This window comes from Saimiri boliviensis, chromosome 15 (assembly GCF_048565385.1).
Source record: "Saimiri boliviensis isolate mSaiBol1 chromosome 15, mSaiBol1.pri, whole genome shotgun sequence".
NCBI lineage: Eukaryota > Metazoa > Chordata > Mammalia > Primates > Cebidae > Saimiri > Saimiri boliviensis.
This window is the reverse complement of record NC_133463.1, coordinates 24,883,363-24,905,377: the sequence shown is the minus strand read 5'-3', so window position 1 is coordinate 24,905,377 and position 22,015 is coordinate 24,883,363. Positions and strand designations below refer to the sequence as shown.

The window sequence follows — 22,015 nt, the reverse complement described above, 5'->3', positions numbered from 1 at the left end:
TATTCCAAAATGAGTAAAGGATGAAATGTTAAATACAAATTATTACAAGAAGACAAAGAAAAAGGCAGCAAGGGCAAGACTGAACTACGTTGGGAAAGCCAAAAGTTCAGGCCTGTATACTCTGAGGTCTGTTCAGGTTCACAGCTAGCATAGCACCTGGTGACTGTAGTGAGCATCAGTAGGATTGCGGAAGGAGTGAATGGGAGTGTGATTGAATGACTATTTTCTAGAAGTGAATTTGCAATGGTTAGGGAAAGAGGTAGGTTTTTGATCTGATTTATTCAGTTTGGCTCTCCATACTATCCACTTAATCAGATAATTGTGAATTTTCAACTTGTGCCATGCATGATTTGTATTTTCTAGTTTGCTTACACCCCTGGGGTCCTTGAAAATAACACATCTGGGGGATTTTTGCACACAAAACTTCGGAATCAGTGCAGATTTTTATTTTGAAGTAGATTAAGTACTGTCAAGTCCAGTCCCCATAGCTCTCAGTGCCAACCTTAAAAGATAGAGAAGATTCATTTATAGGTTATCCTGCCAGAGTTGTAATAAAGAAAACATGATTCCCAGAATTCTTTGCTTTGGGAACTCCCCATCTTTCATTCAGCATCTTGGAGCTTATACTTAGCTTGTTACCTCCCTGTTGTCTATTGCTTTTTCTTTCCTGATAAGCCAAAGTGACCATATCCCATAAAACTATAGCTGGTTTTAGTTCAATTTTGAGGGCGGTGAGGTATACTATTTCTTTCTATAATAAAAAACGTCTTTGTAGATGAAATTAAAATGCTTGAAAACATTCTGCATTAATGTGAAGTCTCAGGAACATTCTCAGGACCTGAAATACTCTAACAAAGTGGTTTTGGTGAGAATTTGTCCCAATTAGCTTCTGTCCCACATACATGCTTCATTTGCTTAATTTCCACCCCCTCAGTAATGTATAAGCTGAGTTACTCTACAAAGGTAAAATTGTTGTTGGAACAGAAGGAATGAGTCTCAATAGAGGAATACTACAGGACTCACCCTATCCCCTTCCTCCTGCTAGTTTTCCATTCATTAGCACTGGCACTATTTGGAGAAATCATTTGCCTTATTTGTCTGGCTCCACACAGAGTGACAAAAACAAGAAAGCAATGCTATATATATTTCAGGCAAGAGTTCCTAAATTATGTTCAAAGATAGTGATTGGCTTTTTTTCCCTACACCTTCATAGTAAATATTTCCCTGAACTATCACTGGGACAAGCAGAATGTCACATCATTTAATTTATAGAAAGGTATGCCCAGATTGGGTGTATCCTCTCTGTCAATTAATACTAGTATACTGGACACCCAGATCACTCCCCTACTCTTGCATCAAATAGGGACTGAAGTTGCCTCAGGAAAGTTCTAGCTCCTTGGAAGCCTGCTGTAGGTCTGGCTCAGGTTGTGTCTCAGGACTTCCAGCAAGGAATTTTGGTTTGGTTCCATGCCACATCAAAGATGTGAAATTATTTGAGTTCCTGTCAGTTGGGCTAGGGAAGGAGTCCTTGGGTTAGGGAAAGTCTCCTGGGAGGCTTAAGTGAAGGCTGATGCTCACATCACTCCAGACCTGATCCAAGTTCATGCCCTGTCTGCTTCAGCTATTATTTTGTCCTATGAATTGCTTTCTCTTATCATAGAAATAGTTATCCAAATATATCAAAATTCTAGAGTCATCTCATAGCTTGTAATCTGCAGGGTCAGATGTTTTCTTCCCCCAGTGTTTCCTTATTAGCATAATGAGATATTTTTGCCACTAAGAGACTTGATAGAGGGGGGAAGTTAAGGGCACTAAGGAAACAATGTGGAATTTAAAATGTGAGTTACTTGGTTCCCCTACAGGTTAAAGAATGTCTCACACAGATGCATAAATAAATAGATAATTACTTATAACTAATCTATGTGAAAAACAGAAAGAATATGTTTCTCAATGAACTATTATTTTAAAAATCCTGTAGGAAGAAAAATGCCTTTGTGGAAAAATCAGTATCTGGTCTGTATTAATGTATAACTGCTGTGACTTTGGCAAAATCACATTTGCAGAAGTGAGAAAGTATACGAGCCAAATACAAATCTACAAAAAGAAACAAAATTAAGAAGGCTGGTGGACCCCTTTGTTGTCCATGCTGTCTTCTTCTGCCTTCATTCTGAGTCAATTGGTTGATAGGCCTTCTCCTCTTGACTTCTAATTTTTCTTCATCTCGACTCCAAAGGCCCTTTTTCATTTAGAACTGCTTCTGTGGAACTGCATTCTTCCTCTGCAACCGTAACATTTGTATCTCCCAGCTATCAGCCACACTTCTGCTGGACAGCTCCCGGCTTTCCACACTTTTGATTTAATAATTAACTTTGTTTTTCCTCCTAAAGATGCCAATAGTTTAGAATTCCTCAAACCCTAGGCCTTCTACTATCTCCCACCCTAAATAATTCTTATAATTTGATTCCTGTCTTTCAATTTTCATAGAGCAGAGCGTTACTGGTCAAAGTCACAAAACTGGTCTGATCTGCCTGATTATGAAGTCACACAATTTACCTCTCCTATGCTAGAACCTCACTATTTCATGAATCAGATTTTTGCCTCCAGTCCTTCTAAAACTGTTCCCCAAGAGTCATCTGTAATTTTCAAATTGCCAAATTCAGAAAATTATCTTTTATTGGTCCTCATTATATGAAAATATAACCCTCATCATATTATATCCTGTTTGAATGCTTTGATAACTCATTTTCTACAGAATAAATTTCAGACAGTTTAGGCTGACATTCCAGGCCATCCTTTTATAATTTTATCCTCCAAGTTTCTCTCATATGTACACCTTTTCCCTGACAATTTGGATTATATCCTTCTTTCCTACAGCATACATTATAAAAATATGTTTCCATGTTAGTTCTTCTGATTCAAATTCTGTCTTTCCTATCTCTCTTAAGCCTTTAAGGATCAGTCAGATAATGTTTCTATTTGAAGCTTTCCCCAATTCTTTTTCCTAAACTTTTTAGTATTACTAGAAAATGGTTTTAAAATATGACTCTTAAAAGACTGAAAATATTATTCTAAAAAGACCACTTATAATACAATCTGATAGCTTCTTAGCCTTTTGGCTAAGATCAAGTGTAATGTGATCTGATTGTTTAAAGGACAGTCTCTTCAAATATCTCATGTAATATATAAAGTGTAATTTCTTTATATTTTCTTAGACAAAGCATTGAGCAGTTATTCACTCTCATTTCATATCTTTTCATGGGTTCTTGAAGTATTTCCACATAGTTGGGACCAAAAATTGGTTGGACAACTTGAGAAAGCATAAAAGTTGACATGAACATATTTCCAATATTTTATTTGAATTGAAAACACATAAATGTACCTTCATTTAATGACCTTTTGATAGAGGCAAAGGCCTCTTAAATATGCATGTATGCCTTCCAATTCATGTTCTGTGTCCACTGTTTGATTGAACCACACCCATAAAATGTAATCTTCAGTTTTCCATTTAACTTTCCCTAAAGTGGCTTAAAACTTTGCAAACAATCTAAGTTCCTTCTAGAGTTTTATACTCTCTTTTCTTAATCTTTTATAACCCATATCTGGTTTGGTAGAGATTTTTAAAAACTTGCTTTGATCGTGTTTTTCTAAGGCATTCATTTTAGTTACTCTAGAAACAACTCTTCTCTTTGGGCATTCGTATTTTATTGGCAGATGTAGTACTTACTTAAATAACATAATTATAATACAAGTATAAATGAGGTTAAGTGAATGTAATGGGATTTTGGTGAGCACAGAGCTCCTGCTGTGGGGGTGTAACTGCAAGACCATCGTGGGGTAGCCCACAGCCTAAGCTTTTGGCTTGGGAGGAGCCCCAGTCAGCATGACTACCCAGGGCATGAGGCACAAGGTCAATCTGAAGAGTTATTAAAGCAGACGGCTTCTAATATACTTAAAATTCATTCTTATTTTATGGCGTTGGTATATCAGCAGGGTAACAAAACAGAAATTGCTCAAAATTCAAACATAAGTGGCTTGAGACTTGAGCTAAAGCTTTGGTAAGCCTGGGATTTCATGTGAAGTCACAGAATATTTCAATCTCCTCCTCATTCCAAATGAAGATTAGATGATCAGGCACTGAGTCTCATGTCACTCAAAGTTTTATTGCTTTCATTCGCCCAGTGCCACAAAGCAGAGATAAAAGATGTCACCTGGGTGACATTCAAAGCATGAACCAAGAGACCAGGCATTGATTATTAGTTCTGGTGTGCCCATGGAAAGACAGGCACACATGTCTGCCTGCTGATGAGCCAGAAGCCTGATCCAGTACACAGATGAACTGAAAAGCATTCCATAAACCATGAAAGATAATCCAATACATAGATATTAAAATGGAAAGTTACCATGCATTAGGGTTAGGAGAGTAAATGAAACATGAAACAAGTTACTTCTGGGATGGGTGGGATGGGTAGTAATTAGAATTTGACAAGCAGTTCTTACATGAATAAGGAGTTGGTTGACTTGTTCTATTTAGTATACGATGTCCAAGGGTTCCTTCTTTAAGTGGGAATTAGCACCAGGATGGGTTTTGAATGGCCCTGTATCTTTGAATAGGTCTATCTTGGTTGAGCAGGACCTGTGGATGAGTGAGCACATTTACACACATGAGAATAACCTATGCTGTGGTTACCATCTGGATAGATAAATTGAAGTCTCCTTTTCTCCCTCTCTCACTCTATTTTCCCCTCCCTCCCTGCCTTTTTCTTTTCTTTTCTTTTTTTTTGAAAATATCTATGAAGACATTTTTCAGCTCCAAGAATTTCTGCTGTTACAGCAACATATGTGGGAGTATGTCATTTGAAGGCAAGGAGATTATGATGAAGTGGGCTGTGTTACACTAAAAGCTGAAGACATAGTGAAGAGCAGAAGAAATACGATTTTGAAGAAGACTGGATATTCTCAGTTGACAAATAGTAGCAATTTTTAGCGACCAATTATGGAATACCTAGTTGGATTTTTTTTTTGAAGCAGCAGGTTTTTTTCCCCTCCATTTCTTCTTCCCTTCTCACTACTCTTTATCCTCACAGAGAATAAGAACTTTGGATACAATTTTTCACTTTGTTTCCTGGTATTCATATGTTGATGGTTATGAAGGCCAGGCACATAATAAAAAGAATCAGTAAGACGTTTTAATTTTAGACACTTTTTTTGATTTATTTTAAATGATCAAGTCATATAAAAGGGTTGACAAAGCCAAATGGAACAATATGTTGAAAGGTAATATTGGAATGTAGCATGATAGAAAGAAAGTGCAATTTAGAAGCACCAAACCCAGGCTGCAGTTCTGACCCATCATTTAGTAGTAATATAACCTGAGGCAATATCAACTCATTTCTGCAACTTTCACTTTCCCCATCTGTGAGGTAATAAAAACAAGATCCTCCTTATAGAGCTGTGGTGAGAATTTATGAGAAAATATTTAAAAAAAATTATTTGGGAACTATGAACAGCTGTGCAAATATTAATTCCCCTCCATTATTATCCCATCTACTCTTTATACAGAAGCTGTCTTATCATTGTGTCAAAGAACAACTTTCTGACAGTATTAGCAGATTTCCATTCATTCTGAATATTTCAATTGGGTCCAGTGTATCTACCATTTACTGATAAAGTAGTTTCATTAATCTAGGCTGCTTTTCTAAAGTGATATGGCAAGTTGGAAGATTACTGAATTCAGTTAAATGTGGCGTATTTCATGTACGTAAGATCTATAAGACAGTGTCTTCAGGAATGATAATTCAGACCTCCAATATCTATAAATTTTGGGGAATTATTTTAGGCAGTAATATCTAAAATAAATTACTGACTCAACTCTTCATTTCACTTTTCAACAGTTGCAATTTTGGCTTTGGGGGCAGATATTTAGAATCTTCTATGGGCAGAGTCATGACAAGGGAAATGAAATTACAATGAATAATGAGAGGAGGAACCCAAGAAGCACCTCCAAGTTAGGGACCAACAGAGAAACCTAACATTAACCTGGAGATAATAAATGCATGTGGGTCAACATAAGTTTAATAATATTTTATTATGATAGTTTGAATAAGGCTGAGTAAGAAATACAAGGCAGTATTTGCAAACTGTCAAAAATGTTAAGCCTTCTTTGAGTGCTAGAAGGGAAATGCACTAGCCTCACTACTAATGTGTGTTCTACTTTGGGAGCTATAGGGAAGTAGTATAAAGGACTTTCTAGGCTTAAAGAATTAAAGAATGTGTGAATATAGCATTCTCATTCTTAGACGCCTTGGAAAATGAATGATCTTAGTTTGGTTTGAAAACTATAGAATAGAATATATTTTTAGCATAATAAATCTTTTCAATCCTTTCAAAAAACAGATCCATAGAAAGAGCAAACAGATGGAAGCCCATGTGCTGTTTTGTAACATGTCCAGGGTTTTAAAATTGGATAAACACTAAAACCCTGCAGCGGCAAATCTGTCTTTTCTTAAACAAAATCCTATGAGATTAGGGGAGCTGCTGTGATAAAATATGCACATTAAAAAAAATCCAGGTACCCCTGCCAACTTCTCTGCTAGGGCCATATGATGAATGGTCTCATAGCATGAACGTTAACCCATTTCTTATTAATGGAAATATGCGTAAGTACTTATGGGATGCTTATTACTATAACAACCCAAGCACTCAGGATATTAGACCAAATAGAGAATCATACTGAAATTCCATAAACACTAAGTTATTTTCCCTTAGGCGCTCAGCCCATTACTTAACAAGACACTATAACAATTTAAGGTCACTTACACAATTTGATTATTTTTTGATTATTAATATTTAAGCTTGGTCCTCATGAGAGAACCAGTTAGATATAAACTTGTAGGCCAGGTATGGTGGCCCATGCCTGTAATCCCAGCACTTTGGGAGGCTGAGATGGGCAGATCACTTGAGGTCAGGAGTTCGAGACCAACCTGGCCAACATGGTGAAACCCCAAATCTCTACTAAAAATACAAAAAATTAGCTGGGTGTGGTGGTGGGTACCTGTAATCTCAGCTACTCGGGAGGCTGAGGCAGGAGAATCATTTGAACCCTGAAGGCAGAGGTTGCAGTGAGCCATGATGGTGCCATTACACTCCAACCTGGGTGACAGAGTGAGACTCCATCTCAAAAGAAAAAAAAAAGAGAAAAAAGAAAGAAAGAAACTTGTTATTATTCAACCTTGTTCTCCCTTCATATATTTCACATTATCCCTTACATCAACCTTTTCTTTTTCTATATGATTGCAATTTGAAAGATATTTTGTTGTAGAAAGAACAATATTCACTGAAATTGAAGGCACAGAACAGAAAGGGAGCTCAGCTAAGAAAAAAATGAGGACTTTCTGAAGCTTGCACCTCCAATATTTGGTCTATGGCCTATTTAGAGAGTGGGCATTATTTGTTGAATGACTATGTAAATGAGTGAATAAAAGTTGGAGGTTAGGATCTGTTTACAACTCTTGGGTGCCAATGTAGCAATTAAAACATTTTTCTCATTTGTCCTTTATTGTTCAGTTTTTTAAATCATGGCTAAGGAAATGTTTTGGCTGGCATTTTTCACCATGGCAGAGCAGATTGGTTTAAAAAATCTCTCTGATATATTTCAAATGATAGATTTGGTTGCCCTTGCACATCAATGATTTATTTAATGGATTACTTGTGAGAAAAAAAATCTCAATGTCAGATTGACTTCCCAGCATACATCCAAGTTACTTCTCCCCTTTCTCTTCTTCTTCTGAGCAGCTGGAATACGCTCAGAGGATGAAAACTAATTTTACTAATAGCCAGCTTCCCCAACCCTCAACTATCATATGAAGGTCAATCTCTTTCTGCTAAGTCACACGATATATTCTAAAACGAAATAGAAATAATCTTGAATTATCTAATGTTGTAGATAATCAAGCCAGAACCCTCTTCAATACACTGGCCAGTCAAAAGGTGGTCATAATAGCAAAGAAATGTTTACTGCTGTTTGATCCTCTCCCTGTAGCATTCAAATTAAAATAAATATGGCAGAGAACTAAGAAGCAAAAGCAACACAAAGATGCTATGTAGCTATTACTGCCACTTACATTTAGCCATCATAAATGGCATAGAAATTGTGCAAAGACAACAGGAAGCAACATATTTGGAAGTTATACCTGAGAGTGCTTTGGATTTTAGTTCTTTGTGTTCAAAATTACTGAGGAGTGAAGAAATTAATTCCTTTCAAAATATGGATTTTCTTCTGCAATATCGTGTCCCAATAGGAACGACTCTAAGGAGTCAATTACTTCATCCCACCTCCATTCAGCTTCACTTTTATTTTCTTTAAAAAGATAAATCTCTAAAGGAAAAGATTTACCATCCTTGGTAACCTAGATACACACTCTCAGGAAATACCTAAATTAATCTTCCGTGCTGCAATTTAAACCTATTTCCTTTTATTCCTTCCTCAGCGAGGTAAGGGAACAGCTGTCCACAACCCCTGTCATATGCTTGCGAACTATTCTTATCCCCTGCAGCATTCTCTTCTTCCAGTTGAATACTCCTCTTCCCCTTCCTTATTGTTCATGGGCATCAAGAATTCCACTCCTAATGCACTTTTGTTAGGATGCAAAACCCCACCATATTAACCTGCTACTGCAGTAGGATTTGTGGTCCACGGGGGACTGTTGATAATCGGCTTCCTACTTCCTGTAGATACTTCCTGTCTACAGATGTTAGAATTAGACTCTTCCAGCCTCAGCTATGACTGAAGTACTGATGTGATAGGTAATGGTTGCCAACGTAAGTGCAAGAGAAACTTGCATATGAGATTTCCAAAGAAAATCCACGATGCTAGGATCCACAAGAAATTAAGACCTTAAAAAGAATGTCAGATACTTTATACCATATACAAAGATTAACTCAAAATAGACCAAAAACCTGAACATAAGAAAAAGCTATGAAGCTCTTAAAAGATAATAGAAAACCTTTATGACATTGGATTTGGTAATGATTTCTTTGACATGACACCAAAAGCACAGGCAACAAAATGAAAAATAGATACATTGGACTACATCAAAATTAAAAGTTTATGTGTCAAAGGACACCATCCAATGATTGAAAAGAAAACCCACAGAGTAGGAGAGTATATTAGTAAATCATGTATGTGATAAAGGACTGACATCCAGAATATATGAAGAACTCTACAATTCGACAATAAAAAACAAAGCAATGCAATTAAAAAATGGGCAAAGAAATTAGACAGACATTTCTCCAAAGAAGACATACAAATGCCCAGTAAGCACACAAAAAGATGTTTGACATTGTTAGTCATTAGGGAAATGTAAATCAAAACCACAATGATATTTCACACCGATTAGAATGACTATTATCAAAACAACAGAAAATAACAAGCATCAGTAAGGATGCAGAGAAACTGGAGCCCTGGGTACTACCGGTGGAAACATAACCTGGTGTAGCCACTGTGGGAAATGGTACAGTGGTTCCTCTAGTAACCAAACATAGAATTACCATATGATGCAGCATTTCCCCTTTTGTATAAATACCCACAAGAACTAAAAACATGGATTCAAAGAGATATTTGTACATCCATGTTCACAGCAGCATTATTCACAATTACAAAAAGGTGAAAGCAACCCAAATGCCATAGATGGATGAATGGATAGATACAATGTGATCTCTCTCTCTCTGGAATATTATTTAGCCTTAAAAAGGAAGGAAATCTGATGTATATTACAACATGGATGAAACTTGAAGACATTATTCTAAGTTAAATAAGCCCATCACAAAAGGACAAATAATATATGATTCTAGTTAGATGTGATGCCTAGAGTAGTCCAATTAATAGAAAGAGAAAGTAGAGTGGTGGTTGCTAGGGGCCAGGAGATGAGGGAGGAGAGGGCAGTTAGTGTTTAACGGGTTCAGACTTTCAGGTTGGGAAGATAAAAAAGTTCTGGAGATGAATGATGGTGATGGCTGCACAATAACATGGATGTACTTAATACTACAAAACTGTACACCTGAAAATGGGTAAAGTGGTACATTTTATGTTATGTATATTCTACCACCATTTTCAAAAAGGAGCCAGAGGGCAGAGCAGAGAGGGGGCCTGTGAGGAGGTCTCTAGAGGAAGCCGTGCAAGGGATCCCATCCACTCTCCCTCTTCTCAGAGGGCAGATCTCTCCTTTATTGCATGTCTAGTGATGGGGAATCAGAGTAGCTGTGGGACACTCAGCTTTGTCTCTGCATCTGGGACATCATGAGCCAGTATATATATAGAAGGACAGATTCATTGCTTTGGTTTCATTACACTAAAACTGCTTCTTTGGGATGGACCTGCATTTGCGGTTTTGGGAGATGAGAAACATGAGTGTGCCTGAGGTCAAGCAGAAGAGGGTCATCACGTTTCCTTAGATACCACCCAAGAGGCTTAGAAGTAAAAGGGTCTCAGCAGCTGTGGTCTGGTGGCACACCTCAAGATGCCTGGAAGGTGAAGGAAGCCTGGGGAGTGATCACCTGGCCACTACAGGGGGGCCGGGGAACTGTGGGGGCAGAACCCAGCAGGGATCCTTCAGAGTACAGGAAGACATGGCACAGAGTCAGCATCCAAGCCCCTGCCGAGCTGAGGAGCAGGAAGCCAGATTACAGGATGCTAGTTCACATCAGAACTGTCTTATTCTCTTGCCTCTCACCCTATCCCTGCAGGATGGCTATAGAAAGGGGTGTCACAAAGGTGGCCTAAAGTAAGCCAAGCTGAGAGAGCAGAGATTTGACATTAAGTCGAGTTCCAAGTGTTGACTAATACTTTGGACTGCACACCTAAGACTGTGTTTGCCACATGAAATGGCTTCCCCTGAGTGAGCAGAAAAATTATGGGGTCTGTGGACAAGAACAATATTACTCATACTGTATAGAGTTGAAAGGGATGGGGGAAATTAAAAAAAGGTTTATTTTGATCGCCAACCACCTATCATGCTTGTTGGGTATACCAGCTACAAGATGGGGCTCCTGGGATCCTTGAAGAACTGGTGTAGGCTTTCGTGAAAAGCCTTTAGAGGTGTAAGTAAGGCCCATGGGCCTGAGGGTGACACCTGGACTTTGGTCGGGTCTTAGCTCTACCACTTAGCTTGCTTTGCATTTCCTGTGTTATCTGAGACCATTCACTTAACCTCTTTGAGCCTTGGCTTTTTCATTTGTAAAATGGAGCTAATTATAGTATCTGCCAGCTAGATGGTTCTTAGAATTCATGAGACAATGAAAGTAAATGCTTAATAAATGTGAGCTATAATTATTATTATGGGTAGAAAAATTACAGGTGTTTGCCTTCTGAGAATTTAGGTTCAACAACTCAAACATCATGAATCTTCTACCTGAAGTCCTGGAAACTTACATTTGACAGGGAGTTTGGAAGCAGAGTATTGCAGGTATCAAAGTTCCAGTTCGACTGAACTCAGATCAAGATTAACAAAAGACTTTCCATGAACAATGCCTTGGCTGGTCCAGTGTCCATTTAGGGGATGGTGTCTGAGTACAGACTCCAAAGAATGAGAACCTACTTCCCCGGGCTGGATTTGCTTCATAAAACCTTTACCATGGCAACAGGGAAGCACTTACAGAGCACTGCAGCTGACACTGTGAAAAATATCACCTGTTCTCAAGGTACTCAAAATTGCACAGCATGACTCATGGTGGCTTTCTCTTTCTGGCTTCTGCTGGGTCATAAATGCTGAGCAAACATATGGTATTCAAGAGGTTCCTAGGTTACCGCCATCCCAGATGAGGCAGAGAGCATGTTGATAAAAGCAGAGAAGAAGGCTTTGCAAAATGACCTGCTTGGAACATGAGGGAGTGCTCATTAATTTAACAAATATTCCCTTCCTGCTTCTTAGGAGGCAGGGAAGGCTGGACAGTGGGAAAACTGGTGAGCTATGCGGATGGATGGCTTTCGTTCAGTGAGCCATTGGAGTTGGGTGGGGAGGGGTCACAGTGAGAGATAGATCATGGACACAAATAAATGATCTCACAGTGACAGCTGTCATGGACAGTCTTTGGGACAAGAAAATGAGGTGGTGTACTTAAGGTGAGATATGAAAGAAAGGAAATCTCTCTACCTTGCAAAGATCCTGGGAAAGATTCTGGCACCACAGAAGAGCCAGAGATCAGAGAACTAGGAAGGTGTCTGAATTTGGAGGACCCTATCTTCAGTTTAGATTTTATTCTAAATTTAGCAGAAAATCGTTAAAGAGTTATAAACAGGAGAATGAGGTAAGCTGATTTATAGTCACTTATGAAAGATCACTGTGGCTGCTATTGGAGATTAAACTAGCTAGGAGGTGGGGGCCAGGGTGGTGAGAGGTAAGCAGAAAGAGATTGAATTGTTTGAATGATAAATCATGGCACCTGGACTGGGGTGGTGGAGGTGGAGAGACAGTGAGTGAGAGATGCTGACTGTGCTTGCTTCTATGAAAGATCAGAACACCTCACTCAACACTTGATCATAGAGCCTGTGGCACATGATCACTGGATACTGCCTCAAAAGCATTCTCCACTGTTTCCTATCTGTGTCTTGTCTTTGCAACTAGACTGTCATTCAATACATAGATACCAAGGACTGGCGCTGTGTGTGGCACTGGCTCTTCCCATCAAGGAACTTTCCAGACGGGAGGAAACATAAAGCAAATACACAATTAACCAGCAAACAGTACAGCATCCGGCAGGTGCCATAAAGACAAAAGTATCGGTCTTGTTGAAGGAGAGGGCAGCAGCCACAGGAGCACATAGCTAATTCCTGAAGAAACGTCATTTAAAATGACCTGAGAGGTCACCAGAGGGTTTTAAGCAAGACAGTGACATGATCTGATTAGCAAATGGATTGGAGTGAGGCTAAAATGGTACAGCAAAACTAGTTAGCAGGCAGGCAGGTGCAGTAGCACAGGATGAGCTGTTGGTGGCGGTAGTGGGGAAGAGGATGGAGGAAAGGGGATGAGTGTTAAGATAATATTGAGGTGACAGAATCCTCTGGACTTGGTGACTGACTGGATGTGTGTGGGGAGTGGTGGGCTAAGGGAAAGGCAGGAAGAAAGGGTGACTTGCAGGTTGCCCTTTGCCTCCCTCCCTCCCTGCCTCCATTCTTCCTTTCACCTCTGTTGTAAAAAAAAGCAAACTAAACAAAGCAACCCTTTTCATTTGTTATCTGTGACTGCGTATAGAAGGTAAATTGAATGGTACCACATTTCATTAAGCGCTGTATATTTTTTTTTTCCAATTCCACACACTTCAGGGGCTCAGGGTGTGTGTGTGTGTGTGTGTGTGTGTGTGTGTGTCTGTGTGTGTAGAAACTTACTTGGGATGAGTATACCAGAAAACAGATCACTAGCTTCAAATTCTTTAACAAATTCTATGATGATATTTCACATTTTGCAAAACTCATAACAACTCCATTACATAGCTATTATTATCTCCACTTCATAGTGGAAATGGAGGTTCAGAGCAGCTAAGAATCATCCAAGGCTATCTGGCTATAAGAGGTTGCAGCTGGGACTTGAACTTAGGCCTTTACACCTAAACCAAGTATTCCCCCAACCTCTGCAAAGGTTGTACAGATCTTCTTTAGTCATGTGTTAGCACATTAGCAGACTTTCTAATAAACAGGCATATTAATAATAAACACTAAATATTTAGGCATATTAATAATAAATACTATACATTTATTTAACAGTTTTAAAAAGTAGATCGGAATCCCTGAACCTTATTCAGTGAAAAGTTAGGAGCAAAAGCAAGTCACAGTGGGAAAGATTCCCCAACCTCATCTTTGTTTTTGTCTGTTAGATAATATTTCCTTTTGAGATATGAAAATTGAGGAAGAAAATATAATCTTAACTCAGCATTTTGGGGTATTTAAATCTGTAAGAAAAGAATGCCAGAACATGTTACAGAACACTGTAATAAAACCTTAGCAGATCACAGTTCTTTGGAAGGAGACTAGGAAAAATGTATTTGGTTTGTATGAAAAGAATGAAAATATGTCCTGGACTTCGTAGCAGGAAAGCCTCAAAGGAAAGAGATAATCGTTGAGAAGCCACTAGCAGAACCAGTGAACTTACGGAAATAGGACGATTCTGTCTGAATGAATCAGAATCAAAATGAAAGGTTCTTATAAAATGATCTGACAGAGAGGATCAAAAGTGGGATAATAAATTTAGAGAGGATAAGTTCAGTAGTTTTGAAAACTTCAAGAGGCAAAGAAAGTAATACTAAATTAATTTAGAGAAACAGAATTGAGGGAGAAATAGTCATAAGATTCACTACAATCTATTTCACAAAGTAAGAAAATGAAAAATTTAAAGGAAAACTGTCACTGAGCAAAAAAAAAAGTCATGGGTTAGATACAGGGAAGCATATCTAGATACAATTTTGCAACAGAGAGACAGGTAAAGGTAACGTAACTGTGCAAATTATCTACTTATTTTGCAGTTGGGAATTGAAAATCCCAGTCTCAACATGACTAAGGAGGCCACCCTGACAACCCTTCATACTTAGAGAAATTCACTGTGCAAATTAATCGGAAAGGAGTTCATTGGAATAAATATACTATATAGGGAAATGGAAAAGTTGATTTGTGAAGCTCTTTATTCAAGTGATATCATTTATTTATGACAAAATTATTTGTGATGAAAAGAGGTATGTGATCCAGTACTTTGTTGGGGGGCTTGCCATCTGGATAAAAATGTGTTTGTGAGAAAAGTAGCCATGCAAAGAAGGATATGATTTTGTGCTTTTACGCTAAGGCAGTGGAATAAACCTTAGGTTTGGTATTGCTCAGAGGGGATGAGCGGTGGATGAGGGTTCTTTCTGGAGGAGGAGGGCTTTGCAGTAAGCTGAAGGATTGGTATCTGGAGAGTTGAGAAGGAAGTAAGGGGGCCATACAAGATGGGAGTTTGTCTTGAGTAGAAGCATACAGATCATGTGTAACCCATGCTTTGGGAGCCCGGAAAAAACAAAAAACAAAAAACAACAACAAAAAAAAAACAGCCAGCTGGAGTGGAGGCATCTGGTAGGAGAACATAAAGACACAGGTACTTGGCGTCAACACAGCAGGTATTGGATTTTAGAGAGTTTGCACTTTATTTGATAGCAACGGAGAATCTGCTGAGTTTCTGATAGTGGAATACATAGATGAGAATAACTTGAAGTCTCATGCAGAGTGACTTGGGAGGGAAGACATTGGTAGCATACATCAATAAGGAAGGTATTACAATGATAATGATTATGATGATAACAACAAAAATAAAAATAGCAGCTGGTATTTATTGAGTGCTTACTATGTGCCACCTAGCATTCTAAGTGCTTCATATACATTATCTCATAGAATTCTCTCAGCATCTTTAAGGGAGTTATATTATTATTCCTGTAATTATCACAGTCCCATTGATTCCTATTAGTATTGATGTTATCTCATCCAAGAGAGACAATAAGAAACATACCTGTAGTCCCACAAGGATTATTCAACTTGCTACAACAAAGATGAGCCTACAGTAATGAGAAATTGTGGAGTGTCTTGGTAAGAAGAAGCAGACAGGGCTTCTTGTAGGTTGGGCTTGACTGAATGTTTCTAAGGGGGAGCTGAGGTGAATGGGGATCACCTCTGGATTGAGTGCTATTTCTGAAGTTGGATTAGCAGAAATGGGGATTAGCTCTGGGCCAGTTGCTGCAATGAAGTGGGGGTAGTTTAGTGACTGGGTAATGCTGTGATTTTTTTTTTTAGAAAGCAGAGCAACAAAATGGGGTTGGGTAAGTCATTGACAAAAAAGCAGTACTTGTTCAAAAGAAAGGGTGTAAGACATTTTGTGTTGTGGTATGACCTTGAAAGAATCATTATTTTGTGTTGGCTTTGTCTCCAAATTTACCTGCTAGCTATCACAGCCTGAGTGCTAGCAGGATGAGCTTACTTTCTCAGTTCTAGGTTTTATTCTCTTAGTATTCTACAAATAAATAATGGTGAATTTGAGACAAGAAGAATAGTTTTACGCAACTGGTAAGTAGCAGAACCAAGGTGCAACCCTGCAGTTGTTTAGGTGAGGGGTTGCGAGAGTAAACTGGAGACAGGATGGAAAGGAAAGGTTCTGTGAGCAAAAGGATTGGAAAAACTTGGTGATTAATTAAATATGAGAAATGAGAGAGGGCAGTGAATACAGTGTATCTTGGCACCCTGTAGGTATACCACAGAGTGCATCAGGAGGAGTAAAAGAGGAAGAATTTTATTTTAGGCTACTGAAGGGAAACATGGAGCCTAAAAATTAGCAGGTGAATAAGAAAATGAAGCTAAGTGGTTTCTAAACTAGCATCATAGAATATATTCATTCAGTATCAATTAATTTTAAGACTTACATCATTATTACCTAAAAGATTCTCCCACCCACCTGGCATGGCACCATGTTAGTTCATATTCCTTAGTTCTTAAAATAGCAGTGTATGAAGGAGTTATGACTGTGCATTTTCCAGGGGAGTCCTAGGAAGTTAAAGTGACAGTCTCAAGGTCACAGATCAAGTTATTAGTAGAGCTAGATTGTATTGGTCTTCTTTGCTACCTATTAAATAATTACTCCAAATCAAGTCCTCTCCTAAGGTACAAACAATATTGGATTTGGATGCATTTTAATAGGAGTAATAGATTTGAATTTAGCCAGTTGTCTGAATATCAAAAAACAATATCTTGACATTACTAAATAAGTAATATTTTTGTTACATACTAGGGTGATAGGTCATTTTTTTTTTTTTTTTTTTTTTTTTTTTTTAGGTGGAGTTTTGCTCTTGTTACCCAGGCTGGAGTGCAATGGCGCAATCTCGGCTCACCACAACCTCTGCCTCCTGGGTTCAGGCAATTCTCCTGCCTCAGCCTCCTGGGTCATGATATTTTTTAAAAGATTTGTTGTTGTTGTTGTTGTTGTTGTTGTTGTTGGAGGATAATAAATTTCCCTTGCCTAGAAATAAAGCCATTGCAGGATTTTTCCATTTTGAGTTAGAATAACTAGCACTTTTCAAGAATGAAATCCTGTTGGTTAAATCTGTATATATCCATCAAACCCCTCTTTCCACAATTCTTTACTTGCCAAATGACAATACTGTTAGCTAATCCTTCCTCCCCAACTCAAATTTCCCACTTGATGACAGACATGCATGAAGATATTTATTAATTTATTATTTATTTATTTATTTACTTAATTGCATTTTAGGTTTTGGGATACATGTGAAGAACATGCAAGATTGTTGCATAGGTATACACGTGGCAGTGTGATTTGCTGCCTTCCTCCCTCTCACCTGTATCTGGCATTTCTCCCCATGCCATCCCCCCTCCAATTCCCCATCCCCCTACTGTTCCTCCCCAACAGACCCCAGTGTGTAGTGCTCCCCTCCCTGTGTCCATGTGTTCTCATTGTTCAACACCTGCCTATGAGTGAAAACATGTGGTGTTTGATTTGCATGAAGATATATATAAAACACTTCATTGGTTTGAAGTGTAGTAGAAATTATTTATTTATTTATTGCTACTAGTTTAGATTTTAGAATGATTGAGAATGTGCATAAAAACATCTACAGGTACTGTTCTGAGAAAATGGAATATTTCTATGAAGAGAGAATTGCAAGGCACTGCCTTCACTTGTATCAATCACTAAGGAATCCCCTAAAAATTGCTAACAATAAATCCAGCTCAAAGACTGACAAGGAGAGAGCAGGTTAGGCAACTCACACATGAATTTCTAGGAGAAATAATTTCTTGGGTTTCTTTTGAGAAAGTGATTGAAAGAAATGCTAAATTCTGTGGAATGAAACTGACTACTGAAGAGTTTAACGAGGAAAGGTGAAAAACAAAGGACTTAGAAATATGATCAGTCACCTCAGAGAAGTTGAAAAATGATGACATTTTGCTTTTCATAAGAGCAAAAAGTCTTCACACCAAAATCCAATATAATATTGAGTCAAATGTTTGATTACTTTTGCTTGCTCTAAAGCCATTATAGAAAAATCAATGACTATCTAGGCTGTTTTGCTATGTCTCTTTTGGATGACAGTGACAGTAGGCAGTGCTCTTCTTCAGTCCTACAGGGTAGGCCTTGGGTGCACCTGCTTGGTGAGGGGGTTTAGAGTGACAAGAAGGGACAAGACTGTTTTCAGCACCACTTGCCACAAACCTAATCAAGGTTTTGCCTGGTGAATCACAATTTCCTCCTTCAGAAATGTAAAACCATTGAGAAGTTGTCATAAGCAGATACTCTTTGATTCATTCAAAACCCTTTAGTCTTTTCTAAGGACAATGTTCTGCACTGCACCCCCCGACCCCAGCCTTACCCTTGGAAGATTATTTTTTTTTACAGGCTGTGTTTTCTTTCAGTACCTAACACATCAGGGTGTATAAAAAGTTGGATTTCAGAATTCTCTAACTGGACATTTGCAGAGTTCAATGGTCTTTTCATCACAGCCATATTTGGGGGTTGAAAAAATTCCCCACAGACATAGATAGACCTGGGCATTCTCTGAGTTTCTTCCAATTAGCTTTGAGTGTTCCCCATATCGGGAGGCCTCAGGATGAGTCACAGTGTGCAAGAAACAGTGATGGAGGTTCACCACCGATCTGGTTTGCTTACAATGGGGAAAGGAGCAAGTAACATATTTAATTCCATTTTTTCCTTAACAGATGCTTCAAAAATAAATGTGCTCCTAGAATCCTTAAGGGAAGAATTCCATGACTATGGGTCAAGAGTTGAAGTTTTAGGATGAGTTTGGTAGGGCATTCCTTAAGGAAAAGACATTATTCATGAATTCATACCACAAAAATATCAAAATGTTCAGCACATCTACATAGTCTGATTAAACTGTTTCAGAGACACATTTCCATTGAATTCATCTGCTGCCAGGCTACTTGAGAAATTGCTGTATTTTGTGCATATTTTGGACTAACTGCTTCAAAACCTTGACAATATGTTTAGTTTGCATAAATCAGGCAAAACATATTTTGTTTTGTTCAGCATGCTCTGAACTTTCACAGTTATTCCATTATCTGTTCAGATGGTCCCTCAGCCTTGCTTCAACTGAAAGGAAAATTGTAAATGTTGTTAAAATAAAACCTGGCTGATGCATTGGCAGCTGTGTGAGTTGCAAAGGACCCAGGTTCAGGGATCTAGCTTAAATTCGCGAAGCTTATCTTCACTACTGTCTCATGGTGATGAGCATTACTATTCATCACATTTTGCAGAAATCTGTTCAATCTTGCCTCTTTAAGGAAATCTATTTTCATTTTAGTACGATCCGTGTTACCCTAGCTTCCCTTCTTGGTCTTGAGCATTGCTGATTTTAAGTTTTTTTCTCTTTATAAAATACAGTATTCTAAAACTTGTCCTACTTACAGTGGTGTGGTTTAGAATCACTAAATTACAAAAACTTTAATCTTTCTTGTTTTCTCTCCTCTCTCATCACTATCATTTGTTGTTAATTCAAAAAAATTGCACTTTAATATTTTTTCTTTTATATTATGTCACTATTTCTTCATACCTTCATTTAGTTCTCACAAACTTTTCATAGTCAGGTTTCAATTTTTGGGTTTGCTCTCAGAGTTCCAGAGAATTCTTCATGCCCTCTCCTGACCTTGTCACGCTCTCTCTTGCTATCGAATCCTTCATGCAAAAGTTTTCTTTTAGTAAAGATATTCAGTATAATGGACTAGATTCAATTCCCCGCCCTTTATTTTCAGATATAAGGTTTGAAAGATGAGACTTGGGAATTAATGAAAGACTAAGGAAGGTGTTAACCTAGTCTCAGTCCCTATTTGTTTGTTCATTCATTCATTCATTTATTTATTCAACAAATATTTGAGTGGTTAAGGTGATATGATAAGCAATGGAGATACAATGGAGAACAATGGTCAAAGGTCTCTGCCTTTCCTGAGTGCATAGTCCATGAGGAATGAAGACAAATAAACAGTCAGTTGTAACACTGATAAGTGCTACTACAGGAGAAAGCACATGTTATATCTATTTAAAAATTCATACTTAAGAATGAATAGAAAGGTATAAAATAGGCTTTCCTTTTTTTTTGCACTTATGTCTGAGTACATTCTGGATAGAGTTTGCAGTAAAAAATTAAAATATCCATATCTCATAAAAGCAACTTCCCAGAAACCATTTCAAAATATTCTAACTTCTCTGTTTTACCCCTTCCACTTCCATTTCCTTTCTTCCTTAATATTAAAAGGTGGATGTACTTAGTATTTGCATTAATGGGTACAGTTGACTGCTACTTTTACCTAGGTAGATTTTGTTAAAGAGCTCATGAACCATGGTGGAGAAAACATCCTAAAAATTAAAAGGCATATTTTTGCAACTTCCTCTTCATGACCTTTATTTATCATTTTACAAGGAATTATAAAACCTCAGCAGAAAAAGTCTCTTTGTTTGGCTCTGCTTTGTTTCTCTTTAATAACTGTATTGACCTTCTGATGGACTTCTTTAATTATTCTAGTAATTATTATAGCTTGCCTACTGTTTTCTCCATAATTAGCAACACTATTCTTTGGCTCATTATCTTGCATAATTTATTCAAAACAATTATTATTACACATAATTGGTGATGTCATTTATTAGAGCTATGGAGTGCAGAATAAAGTAGCAATATTAGAATGGAAACATGTAAAACGGCAAGTCCTCAATGTTAGAACTTTGGCTAGTATTGATCTAAATGAAAATTAGCTTAAATAGGGGGATTTTATTCTCTGAATAATAGTCTTTGGCTACTTAAAAACATCCTTTTCTTTTTCTTTTTCTAATTTTTTAAAAAATTGAGTCCTTTAATTAAAATTAGCCAAAGTTTTACAAAGCACTAAACTAACTTTCATTGCACAGAATGGCTAAAATGATAAAAATGGGAATTAGCAAATACCACTGAAGATACAGAGCAAATAGAACTCTCACATTCTGCTGGGGGGAATGTAAATTAGTACAACCACTTTGGAAAACTGGTTGTACCTATAAAAGCTGAATATTTGCCTATCCAGTGACCTATCAGTTCCACTCCTATGTATATACCCTAAAGGAAAGATAACAAAAGCATCATGAACATGAATGCTTATAAGCAGTATGAGATATTCACAATAGCTCCAAACTGGCAACTATCTAAATGCTCATCAGCATTGGAATGGATAAATTGTGGTATATTCATATAATACTTATACAGCAATGGGAATTAAATTAATATGTATCCACATGGCTGCTTGTATGAAAATAACATTAAACAAAAGAAATTAGAGATAAAAAAAGCATGCACTCATGACTTCATTTACATAAAGTTCACAAACAGGCAATCTAATTTATGATGATAGAAGTGAGGAGAGTGCCCCTTGGGGGTGGTTAAGGGGGCTGATGTTTCCATGGGTATGCTTAATTTGTGAGAATTAATTAAGCTATCCACTTTCCATTTGTGGATACTTGTGTATGTGTATAATTCTTCAATAAACTTTACAAAGGGGGAGAGAGAGAAGGAGAGACAGTTGTGAAGAGACAAGATAATCTACTCATTGATTGCATCCTGGGTAGACTCAGAAAAATGAGTAAATTTGACAGTTTACCTTGACAGCTCTTTCTTTCCCTTTTAGAACTTCCTTATTAGTCTCATGTTCATGGACCTGGGGACCTTACAATCTTTACTCTTTCTGTACCAAAATTATCTTTGGGTGACATCTACAAGTAATTGTTTTTGGGTGTAAACTTAAGTGGGAGTTTCCTATCTCCCAGGGGCAGCTGCATTTTAAGTTTTACAATGTTTCTAACATGAAATAAAGCAGTCTTTAGACTCCAGTTACAGGAACTTCAGCAGCAGAGGCAGGTTTGGGGAAGAAGGCTTCTGGAATAACTTCATTCGAGCTTTTGCTTGCCCTTCTTATGAGAAATGCCAACACTGGTTGGGCACAGTTTCCTATTCCCTTTATGAAACC

The 22,015-nt window shown here is 37.8% G+C and overlaps 1 protein-coding gene and 1 non-coding gene across 2 annotated transcripts in view; one reads left to right on the top strand and one right to left on the bottom strand.

Annotated features, from left to right (window-relative positions):
- The window catches only part of KCNB2 (potassium voltage-gated channel subfamily B member 2), a 429,896-nt gene that overhangs the window by 112,366 nt on the left and 295,515 nt on the right, over positions 1-22,015 (bottom strand). The window lies entirely within an intron of this gene.
- LOC120362481 (U2 spliceosomal RNA) lies at positions 3,097-3,294 on the top strand. The gene has a single exon (XR_005578376.1). It is a non-coding gene; the product is annotated as a U2 spliceosomal RNA (small nuclear RNA).